A 12,218-nucleotide genomic window follows, 5' to 3' on the forward strand; every position below is an offset into this window, starting at 1 on the left:
TGATGGTTTATGGTAATGTGCAGTCAGTCAGTAGCTCTCGTATATGCTTGTTATGAACATATGCATTAAACAGCCTGCAACAGCTGGTGTATAAACTTTACGCTGGAAGCTTTAATAATAACGGTTGATTTCGTGTCAAATCGAGGAGCTTAAAAGATCCGACACATATTTTAATTTATATTTTCGACAAAAATGATTTGGTGGGCGTACAAAATGACAACGAAAGACAAAACATAACTCCAACGACCAAAACTAATAATTAAAAAACCGTAAACATATCTGTCGGCTTGTGCATTTTCACAGACTGACAATAAGGATTTGAAAATTGGTCTGATTGCTATTCTATGTTAACTGGTTTCCGTTCATTAAAGGTTTTGGTAAAAGAAAGAAAGCTTTAACAAATTTATGATAAAAATTATTTGGAACTGGACAAAATAAAAAGAACATTGCTTACATTTTTTTGAAAATTTTTGAAAGTATATTCAAGGTGGCAATGTTTGTCAGGATGTCTTAATTCATGGATTAAACCGCTGGCTTTCAATTTTTTTTGATCTGTTTCTAGTTCTAAACTTCTCCCGAACCCCTCTAACTTGAGTTTTCATCTTTTAAAAGCAATAATTTCACTTTTTTGACTATTTTGCATTTAAATTACTCAGTTTTCTAAGTAACAGAAGTATCTCAGCAAGCTAATTTAAAAGTTTCGTTTTGTTTTGATGAACTCTGCGTGGAAACGAAACTCCCAGAAATATCTCACTGGCTTGGACTGTTGATTGGCAGTAGCCGAAGTTTTTATTCTTTTGTTGATTACCAACTGTGCACTATTGTGCGCGGTGAATAAAAAGCGAAAAAAGAATTTAAAAAGTTCCATAACTGGGAATATTTTGCCTTTCTATATCCCTAATATAAAGTATTCTGTATACATTTTGAACAACTATATTTCAATTACCTGACTACCGCTACCGCATTCTGCGGCTCTTTTTGTATGGCCGGTCGAGTCTAGCTCACAGCACAAACATGAATGATTTCACACAGAGAAAGTTCATCTGCGTCTACTGTCTTTAATTTATGGGATGGTAATTTAATTGACGTGGGTGGTTTCTATTGGTTTCTTGGCAACAGGCGATGTTCGCATATCGAGACGCAGGCTACCCAAGCTTAGTATGTGACTGTTGATACACTGTGATGATAGTACCGCCAACGAACGATTTGTATGAGGCCCTGTTAGGGGCTTTGTATGGTCTTGTATGGAAAATTCACTTAAGTCCTAATCAGACAATTTTGAAGGTTGTTGGTAGTGAAAAGACGGGCGTAACCAGAGAGTTGAAAGAACCCATTAAAACTTCAATTAAATACCTATAAAATATAAACTGTGATAAACATTTGATTTAGACTGTTCATAGCCTCTCTATTTTTCAACGCAAGAGAACGCGAAAGAAACAGCGAGCGCGAAGCACGAGGGGGTGGTAACCAGGGACGAGCGAAAGAAAAAGATGGTTAGAGCCCCTATTTTTTCTATGTTCCCCGCCCCCACCCCTCCGCGCCTCTTGTCTCACCCCAAGCCCCCTTCTCGTCCATACTGCCTTTTTACGCGCGCGTTCCCGATACAAAACCGCGCAATCGTCGGGTCGGATCCATAAGAGAGAAAACCGACCTCAAGTAGTCTACGAGAAAATAGCGGGCTAGCTGTGAACAGTCTTTATTGCCGGGAGCCCATTACCCCTGATATCGCGCAATTGTGTTTGGACCTTACCTACCTCCCTACCCCTGAAATGGTGGGCCCTGCCCAATACGGTGTGCTTGCGTTTTTTAGAGATATTTTTCATTTGAACAGCAGCTTAAGTGTCAGTCATGTCAAATAAGTAAACATTGAAAAATAATTTTTTCTGTCCCGGCCATTTGATTTTACTGGTTTGTCTCCTCAGTTATTTATGAGTCAAAGTTCTGTTGTAATAAACAAAATTTTTTATATGGTGTCACTTCAGCAACTCCATGTGTTTTCTATTTGTCCACATGTTTATTTGCCATATATCATTTGTACATTTCGTGTGATTGTTTCTATTCATTTTCATTTACTAGTTAACGCAGTCATAATTTTCTATTTTGCACATAAGAATACGTTTATAGTCATGTTTTTCATTGTTCAAAGATTTTTTTTTCGAATGGCTTCGTCCTCTTCTCTAAGTTTCGGTCCAAAGGTAAATTGAAGATAAGCTGATCATTGGGGTTGTATTTATTGTTCTACTTGTTCGTTCAGTGGATTGACGGAGTCGTCCTTTTTTCTCCTGAGCGATGAACAAGCCATCTCTGCCGTTTCACAGATGCGGCGAAGGCGAAAAGCAATCTGCAAGTAAACAAAAAACAAGAAAAAAAAAATATAAATAGTTTTTTATTGTACTTTACAATGATCGCTTCATATATTGAAGGATTTTGAAGTTTGGTAGCCTAATAAAATGAGAGTTAAACGGGATAGTGTGAAGATGGCGATGGAACCTCATCCCAAAGTTAATAGATGGAAATGGTAAGGAAGTCGGCAAAGTTCTTTGTTGTATGTTTTTGTTCGTTTTTACTTTGGGTGCTGACCCTACGCAAAACCTCACAATAAACAATTGGTGGTTACGTGTGTTCATGCAACTAACCAATAGAAACATTGCGATTACGTAGTTCAGGCATAGTGTATGAGCGCAAAACAAAAAATGTGCAAGGTCGTGGACCTTCCAACATAAATCTTGGCCTTCTTTGATGTTTGCCGGGCTTCCTATCCTTTATTGTGCCATCGCCCAGGCTTGTGTCAATAAAATATGGAAATATTCACAAAAGGGTGCCTAGTACTGCTCAGGTTCTGAGGTAGATTCAGCCCTGAAGATCGCATCATTACAAAATGCTAATTTACTTATTGACATATTGATCTAAAAAGACAATCATTGAAGAATGGAAGAAGGGCGTTGTCCCAGCAGCTACTAAAAGCGAAATTGTATTTTAAGTGTTAGGAGAGACGTTTTGGTTTTCACAGTTTATCAGAACGCCTGTTGAGAGAGAATGTAATAATTCTAACAGAAAAGAATCCTCAAATATCTTTTTAATTTTGTAAATATGATCTTATACTTGTAGTGTATATAGTTTTACACTTAATACTTAGCACGAATTTTTTTTTGATTTTTTTTCTGTAAATAGCCTTATCTTTTTTAATTTTCGTATGGCGGAAGAGCCCCAACGGGGAGCTTATAATAAAGTACTTTATTTTTATTTTTCAATGTTGGCTATTGCAAGAACTGGCGTTTTTTAGCGTTTAATTTTGTGTACTATGTTTATTACGTGTATCAACAACTGATCATAGAAACGTCTATGAGCGGTAAAGAATGGTTCTGTCAATGGATAAATATTTATTGACAACAACTCGTAGATCTAAAAAGAACCAAATTCATTGTAGTGAATTGAGCAGAATGAGGGGCGAACAAAATAGAGTTCAATTGTTTAAGAAGAGATTTAGTCCTAGGCTGATACTGTTTTAAAACGTCCATCATACACTTCCAACTATAGTCAAACTAAGTGAGAGAAAGAAGTTTTAAGTTTTAATGTCTCAAATTAGTCAATAAGTCATGACAGGTACTAACTGCAAGCAAATTAGAGTAGAAATAACTGCAAGTAAACTGGAGTTTTTCTTAGCTAATTTGTATACAGGCAAACCGTGATTTAATAGTTAATAAAATACTTTGTGTGAAAATTTCATTGACTCATTGACCCACGGCGCTTGACTCGGAGAATCAATTGACTCATAAAACAGGAAACTTCGAAAGGAAATTATATAAGAAATCAACAGATTTTGCACGAGCACAATATTACATTTTTAGGTGTGGCAATCGTCAACTAATTTTGGCTCTAGGGGCGTGCCCCGCAACAATTTTAAGTTAAAACGGTGAAGTTTTCTGACATAACTTAAATTATCCGAAAATGTGAGCCTACCACATTAGACTAGGCAATTAACTGAAGAGATTTATCGTTAGAAGCATTTGGCTCAATTTACATCCTAAAGTAACCTTATTGTTGATAAATTAACTCGCTTATCTGAGACATACGATCTATGATAAAAAAAGACGAGTGCCGTGGCAAATGTAAAGAAATACTAGACTATATGTCATTTTTCAGTAGCTCTGAGTGCTCCGCAATTAGATCTTTTTTTGCGTTTCTTGACCGGAAAAGGAGAATCTGTTCTTATGTAATGGACAAAATTAATTTGTATTGTGCTGTGAATTTATTATAAAATATACCTTTTAGATTTTATCTTACGTTTGGCTGCTTGCGGATGTTTATAGTATTGAAGTTGATTTCTAGCCTCTGGGTGAAAAAAGTTGGAAAGAATGTAAAGCAACGAATATCAAGCAAAACGGAAAAACCAACAACGACGGTCAATAACTTACTTATTGCCTCGCAATGAATACGATAGCGATGTGTTGCGGATGGAAGTTTTGTGCTTACTTTTAGTCACATCAGGAACGTTTTGACAACAACTACCAGTAAAAACACATAATTGTAGTTTCAAAATTACGAAAGTAGCCTTCTTCCTCAGGCCAAACATCTTCATATCTCAACATCAGAATCAAGTCGGAACTCCATTTAAGCTTCAATATATTAATGACAAGTTGTTTAGAAAAGTCGCATTTTACCATCAGAGGCGCCAGAGATAAATAAGTCAATTTTATCGCCTTCTAGAAACAGATCTTTCTCGGATAAATCGAATTGTGCTGCACGAAAGGTTTCAAACAACACAAATATTAGAAAACATTAATAGAAAACGAATCGATTGCTTGTATAAAATCGCACTGCGGAAGAATTTCAAGAAGAGCAATTCTTTAAGACCACTTCTCAGCCGCATATCTAAGTACTTTCTAACATTCGTTACAATTCCGTGGTCACTAAAAACTGTTGATCTGTCTCTTCCTAATGTGTTTTAATGAAGCCTGGCGGGGCAGAATTGATAACAATGCTAGCTGCCCACTTTCTCCGTTAGAATCGGAGTTAGGACGATAAAACTGAAAGTTAGTCCGCCTGCGTTAATTGCAGAAAGACAGAGAAAAGCGGTAAAACAACTTATACTTTTAATATATTTACGTCTATCGAAACCATGAGTTTTAAGCTCGAAGAGAGAAAAATGAATTAACATAATCGCATGTATAAGAAAAAAGTCTTCCCGTAGATTTGTTCTTAACCGTTATTTTGTGGGCATACTTTGAGGTAACCTGTCTAATGAAGCTATTTGTAAACTTTTTATCGCTTGAAAAGTCTGAGTAAGCTAATAGAAACGATATTTCTAGTTTTTAAGTGAAAACCGTAACCTGTTAGCTGTTTCGAGAGTAAGAAGAGCAAATACGGTTTTTATTTTACCTGGGCGCTCTCCATTCCTCGCTTGCGGCCTGTGTCGATATTCCCTGCTCCAGCTGTGAAAGCGTGCGTTTGAGGATACATGGAAATAGCGACAAGAAGCAGTAGAAAAACGGCGGTGAATCTTGAAGACATTTTGTGATGAAAGTACTGCGGCCAAGAGGAGAGAGAGTGCTGTTGTCTAATCCTAATCCAATTCTGTTGTGAACCTCTGCTCTTCAACGGCACCGCTTTTATATTAATCGGTGATCAAAAGTCTTCCGGTTGGCTGCACCGAGCGGGTCAATAGGAATAGGTGGCTAAGCGATAATGCGGTAAAACCGGTAATAAAATATGAATGTACTTTGATGAGATTGTTCTGGCTGCAAAGAATGGAGCGGCTTCCTTAAGTTCCTCTTTTATGAAATAATGATGTTCCATCCCGTGAGCAAAAGAGAAGAGACGCAATTAGCGTGATATTATGCAACCCACAAGTGAATTAACGCACGGAAAGGCGATAAGTGACGTTATTTCACCTGGTGGGAGTGAAACGTGTCAAATATTCGTCTGTGTTGTTTGATTGAATTAGGTTTTAAATGTGAATCGGCGGTAATTTAAAAGTAAACTGCTTACGGTATTGCATTTATTTAATTACATATTTTTGTAACAGCAATAGCTTAATTTTTATATATGTGTTTGCAAAAAGTGCAAAATTTTGAAACTTTCATCATATAAACGAGTATGAAATGAAAAACCTTGTACCAGGGACTAAGACTGTTGTTGAAAAAGGGCTTTGAAAATAGCGTAAAAATGTTTTGTTTTTCGGTCATTAGCAGTTATTTACATTTCCTTCGGCAAGGAAATCTTCAGTTAATTTGCGATTATTTTCACTCCTAAATATCTAAGGAAGTTCAATTCGTTTCTCAATGACTTATTATCATAAATTCATTTGGTTCATGATTTCTTCTCTTGAAGCTGTCTACATGCTGTTTATACTCTTAACCCACACACATCGCTTTAGATATCAACACACCATTAGAGGTTACTTTCCACTTTAAGTTTTATCGTTTATTGCCCGGGGGATAACTTTAGATATAGCCCGAATTAATAGCTACTGAATAGCAGTACAATCCTGATGTAATGTCAAACATCACGAAATATAAAGAAAACCAAAACAAAAAAACAGTATATTTTGCAGAACCCGCAAGTTCTCCGTAAAGACACTCCCTGAAGTCCGAACACAGTTTTTGCGGTATCGATCCTATTTATTTTTATTTATTTGTATGATGTCTTTCTTCATACAAACATAAATAATGAAAAAGAAAATCCATCTATTTATTCACATTCGGTTACAGGGAACAAAAAGACTTGGTGTACTATAGGATGTGCACAAAAAATCCATTACTGAGCGAAAACATGATTTTGAAGTACTCTTTTCTAAATTATAGTTTGTGCTGTTAGTAGTGAAGGTTTAAGCCTGATCTTTATGTGCTGTGACTTTGGGTTTTTGTTCTTGTTACACTGTCAAAAGCAGAATGTCTTACTGTTTAATGTCCTTTTCTAGCTAGCACAGCGTGTTTATATAAAACTCATTACACTCTTCTAGTTTAATGCTGCTAACAAACTTCAGGAAGTGTTGTCTTTTTTAAACAGCATAAATTTGTCTTTTTCTTTTTTTTGTTCTTTTATTGGTTTATTGAGTTTAAAAGATCGAAATCTAAAAGACTGCTTTAATCAAGCCCACTCTAAATCGATTTGCACTTGTCTATCTCTCGTGTTAAATATTATTTTTTCATCTGAAGCTGATGAAAGTCTTTTGGGAGGACCAATTAGATAATACGTTGTCCGACGTTTAGTTTCATAAGCAAATAAATCAGACGCGTTTGTCACTTTATTAAAAAGGTGAAAAGAGCAGCAACAATGTATAATTATCTGTAATTAACTCTTGCTTTGGACACAAAAAATACTAATAAACTTCGCTCAAGGCAGGTTAAAGGATTAGGGACAGATGGCTCCTTGCACAGTGAATGAAGTCAATTTCAATGAGCTTAATGAGCTGACACGTTTGAAAGAAAAACAGGCGATCAACTTCGTTCCTGTTATAACATAATGACGACGGTTTTGCTAAAGGAAAGCGCACAGAAAGCTGTTAAGTGAATAGGAGCTTGATTGCTACTACCGTTAAATTGTTTTTCCTTTCCCCTACTCAACAAAAGCTTTTTTAAACGAAAACAAAAGCCACGAAACTAACTGATGGCTCTTACGTGAGCAATTTGACATTTTTATTCGGCGGCGGACGACTGAAAAAGGCTCGAAGAGCGAAATATATTTTGAACTTTTTTATATCGTTTTGGAGAAGTGCGTCAAGCGTGTACAATAGACGCGATGTCTTCTTCCGTTTAACTGAAATCGGGAACGGAGTGATACGTCTTCTTTTCTTTCTTGCCAGCAAAATATTAAACTAAACGGTCATTTTTGTTCTTGTATTAATCTATTTTAAAGACCCTTAAGTTCCCCCGGTGTGAAATAGAATCCTCATGGTAAAATTGGAGGTTTTACAAAAGTTAACAATTTATTTCTGATGAGAGGAAAATATTGAAATCAACTATAAAGTTGTGTAAATATAAGAGTAAAATATTTCATATCGTTTCGAAGGAAAAGGGAACTATAATAAATTATTATGAGAATTGAGAAAAATTACTGCAACAGGAGATACGTAAAACAATTTTACATAATTCAAAAGAGGAGCACTTAAGATACCGATAAAAAGTGGTTTTATCATTGTTCTCGAAATTGGTAAAATTTGTCCGCAAGCTGTTAACCCGGCTTACGTGCGAGACATAATATATGAATTTTCCTCCAGTTCTAATTATTTTTAAGTAATTGGTGTCACGTACAAGATGCATCCTAGCCCTGATCTGTACCGATCGTACGTGTCACAACGAAGCAAATTTAAAGCGAGCCAACGAAGGCAGCAGAACTCATATTATTAGCAATAAAATATACATTTTATATTCGGTCTAAATCACCATAACCTTTTTTTGATATTATTATATAAATAAAGTGGTAATTGTGTTGTTTAAAATAACTTGCTAATCAATTGAAGACGTTACTTTAACGAATAGCGATTCCTTGCGTGTCTTTTGCAATCTCCGAACGAAGGAACTAAGAAGACATCGAACACAGAAAATTTAGAAATTGAGAACAAAAATATCAATAATAACTTCAGTAACGTATAAAAATGCAGTGAGTACCAACTTCCCAAAACATCGTTTTTTTATTAATAGAGATAGTTTCAACCATGTTTGTTGGTTATAATATGATATTATTATAAGATATGGCCCACGTTTGTCGTTTGAAACCGGTTTTACACTTAATTTCAGGTTAAGTTCCTTGTTACTTCTTTAGTGTTTCCTGAATACCTTGGAAAAAGCTATTATTTTAAGGTTTCAAAATTAATTTTTTACTACCAAAATGACTTAAAATATCATGACATATTAACAAACATATTACCAAAACATTAACCTTTTGTGACCAATTTTCACCAGAACATAAGTCGCGGATATAAAAATCAATTAAGAAAACTTATTTTCTTAGAGAACTGTCTAGACAATTAGAAACAGGTTACGTTTAGTTTACTCCGTTGTTATTTTCGGCACACTCGTCTGGATCGCAGACTCTTTCTTCTAGACACCAAGGACATTAATACTTTTGAAAATTTGATCATTTTTCATATGCAATAAAAAACATGATTTTCGCATTTAGTATTGCTCAGTTTTAATACATAACATATTATATCAGCACAACTACAATCTAATAGACACAAGGGACATTTATACTGATGAAAATTTTATCATATTTAAAATGCAATAAAAACCGCGATTTTCGCATTTAGTATTGCTCAGTTTTGAGATATGACATATTGCAGTGATTTTTAAAAAATTGATCTTCATAGATGCGAAGGATAAACCCAGAGCTAGAATCGGTGGAAATGTCCGTTTTGTTTTTCGTAAACTTGGAGGACGCATACCAATTCAAGTAATTTTACATATTAAAAATATTACTGTCATTATTATTCGCAAAAGTGTCGTTCCGAATAGAGAAAAATTTGCTTTTATTCTTTTTCTATGCCACATTTTAATCGTTTTATTTTGAATGTTTAAAATGGTGTTTTGAGAAGCAAACCTATTTTGTCATATTGCTAACTCCATTTCTGAACAGATTAAGCTAGCATGTACTGAAACAATTAATAGGCGAAGAAAAGAGAGAAGCAAATTCATACACAATAATTGCGTTTTACAAACAATAGGTGTGATGTATATGATGTAATCAAAGGTTGAAGACTTCAAAAAGATCAGGAAAAAATTATAGATAATCTCAAACGGCATGGGTGCGGTGATATTTCATGCGCCAGAATCTAAACCATTTGAAAAGTTAAGACCTTCACTTCAAAAGAAAAAACAGAAAACACTGTAAAACCCAATTGACTTAAAGTTTACCATCGACAGCATTAAGATGAGTTGTTATTTGGTCATAGATATAAACGCTAGGCGAGGAAAACCTGCCTCAGAAAAAGTTTCAAAATAACTAATACCTTGTTACCCAGTTACACACTTAAATAAAGAGTTGTACGCGTTCAAAGAAAAGGAATGAAACTTTTTATACTTTAAATATTTTACGTGTTTGTTAGAAGCGTAAGCTTTAAATCTCGATACGAAAAAGCTTAGTGTTTATATAAGAGAATAAAGGTACGATTTCCATGAATTTTTTTTACAGCTGTTAACGCGTGAAAAACATTGAGATGAACTGTTAAACGAAAGTGCGTGTGAAGTTCAGCACTCGGGATGTGAGATTATATAAACGAATTTTTAAACCTGTCAGCTGTTTGCAAAATAAAAAAAAGTAAAAGGTGTTAATTTTTTACCTGTGTGCTATGATCCACTCCTCGCTTTCCGTTGCTTATATTTCCTGCCCCGGCTGTAAAGGCGTGTGTTTGAGGATATATGGAAATTACGACAAGAACGACAAGGAAAACGGCGGTGAATCTTGAGAACATTTTGAAATGAAACTGCTATGTCTAAAAGAGTGTTTTCAAGTCCTAATCCAATTCTGTTGTGAACTTCTCTGCTTCGATTTTGCCGCTTTTAAATTAATCGGTTATCGGGCTTCTTCCGGTGAAGAAATGCGGGGTGAGTCAAAAGGAGAAGAACCGGAGATGGGAACAAGGTGGCCGACGGATAAAATATGAATGAACCTCGATGAAGGCTTTCTTGTTTCTCGTCCGTGTCCAAAGACTTGATTAGAAGGATATACAGCCCACGAGTGATTAATGCACTAAAGGATAACTAGTGACGTAATTCCATTTAGGGTAAGTGAATTGTGTTAAACATCCACCTTCGAACAGATGTTGCTAAATTGAATTAGGTTTTAAATGTGAATAGACGGTAATTGAACACAAACAATTGAAAATTTCAATCGTATCAACGAAAAGGAAAACGTTTGACATTGAACATTAACCTAAACGTATTAAAGACTAGAAAGAAGTAACTTTGCATTCTGAAATTAAAAAATTAAATGTTTAATAATAAAATGTTTAATTTTGCAGCACGTAACAAAAGTTTTTATTTATTTAATTTCCACCGGCTAGGAAATTTATAGGTAATTTTCAATCATTTCCTTCCTTCACATCATAGAAAATGTAATTCCCATTTTTTAATGACATATCTAAAATTTACCTGATCGATGTTTCTGCTCTTGAGGTTGTCTATGTGTTTGCTTTTAAAACCACCTCGCTCATTTAAGACATCAACGCCCCATCAGATAATTTGAATAGCCCTTTCACTGTTCACTTGGCAATACAATTAACCATAAATGCGAGGTGATTTCGGGCACAAGCTGTCAAACATCGTGGATGTTTTTTAGCTGAACTATGTTAATATACAGACAGCCAAGTCTAAAACCGAGAAGAACTACTTACAAAACTCTTTGAGCTGAAATTTCCATAAAGATCGTAAGACTATCCCTCGATCTCTTACTCATGTGGCCCACTTTCACTTTCATAGAAAAGTCTTTTTGCGTTATTTGTTTTCCCCACAATCAACACTAAAAGAATAACAGTTTTTCTAAACGGTTTCAACGGTTTTTAAGCTAAAATTGAAGAGTTTAAACTGCTCAAGAAAAACAAGATGTTTTGCATCTTGTGCCCCAAATGCCTCGTTGCTGCTTTTAACTATATTTTGTCATGCAAATTAGGGTGGTTGAGGGCTAGGGACAGGGTTATCTAGCTTTCGAATTATTTTGTTTATATAGAGAGTAGGCGCCAGGACACCCAATGACGCAATTTGTTAGAAATCATCAAAGAACGTTTTGGCTTCAAAGTAAACCAAAAAAAAATAAACGCTTTTAAAAAAAACCATTATTTTAAGTTGCTGCCAAAATTATTACTGTTCTGTACTCTTAGGAAATACATTATAAGGTTCCGTTTCCCAGCGAGGTCTTACAAGCTCTTTCAACCAGAAAGTAGGTAGTCCATAGAACGACTAGATCGTGTGGTGGGAGTAGGGTGTAAGGCAGGGGAGGGGGGGGGAGGGGAGGTGTTAACCCCTTGAACTGAAAAGCTAACACACAGCACACAAAAAACTTTTCGACTCGTCTCTCTCAGCCAGCGAACAACCTCTTGCGGAGAACTTCTTTTGAGGAACACCTCCGTTTGGTGTTTCCTTGTATGTGATTTATTTAGTAGTACTAAATACTCGATTACCTATTTAATAATAGATCCCAATGCAAAGCGGCCAGAAAGGCTATTAGATAAATAAGTGGTTAACATTTTTTGAACAGAACAGAATGGTAACATTATTTGGAAA

General features: G+C 35.3%; 1 long non-coding RNA gene across 2 annotated transcripts; it reads right to left on the minus strand.

The window, feature by feature from the left end:
• Positions 1-1,994: 1,994 nt before the first annotated feature.
• On the minus strand, positions 1,995-10,591 carry LOC144649111 (uncharacterized). Of its 2 annotated transcripts, none has more exons than XR_013569831.1 (2): positions 10,280-10,591; positions 1,995-2,341 (listed from the first exon to the last, which is right to left on the minus strand). It is a non-coding gene; the product is annotated as an uncharacterized LOC144649111 (long non-coding RNA). The 2 variants fall into 2 exon arrangements; XR_013569830.1 differs by lacking the exon at positions 10,280-10,591 and adding an exon at positions 5,380-5,663.
• Positions 10,592-12,218: the final 1,627 nt, after the last annotated feature.

The sequence above is a fragment of the Oculina patagonica genome, chromosome 4 (assembly GCF_052425735.1).
Source record: "Oculina patagonica isolate OP01 chromosome 4, crgOcupat, whole genome shotgun sequence".
Taxonomy (NCBI): domain Eukaryota; kingdom Metazoa; phylum Cnidaria; class Anthozoa; order Scleractinia; family Oculinidae; genus Oculina; species Oculina patagonica.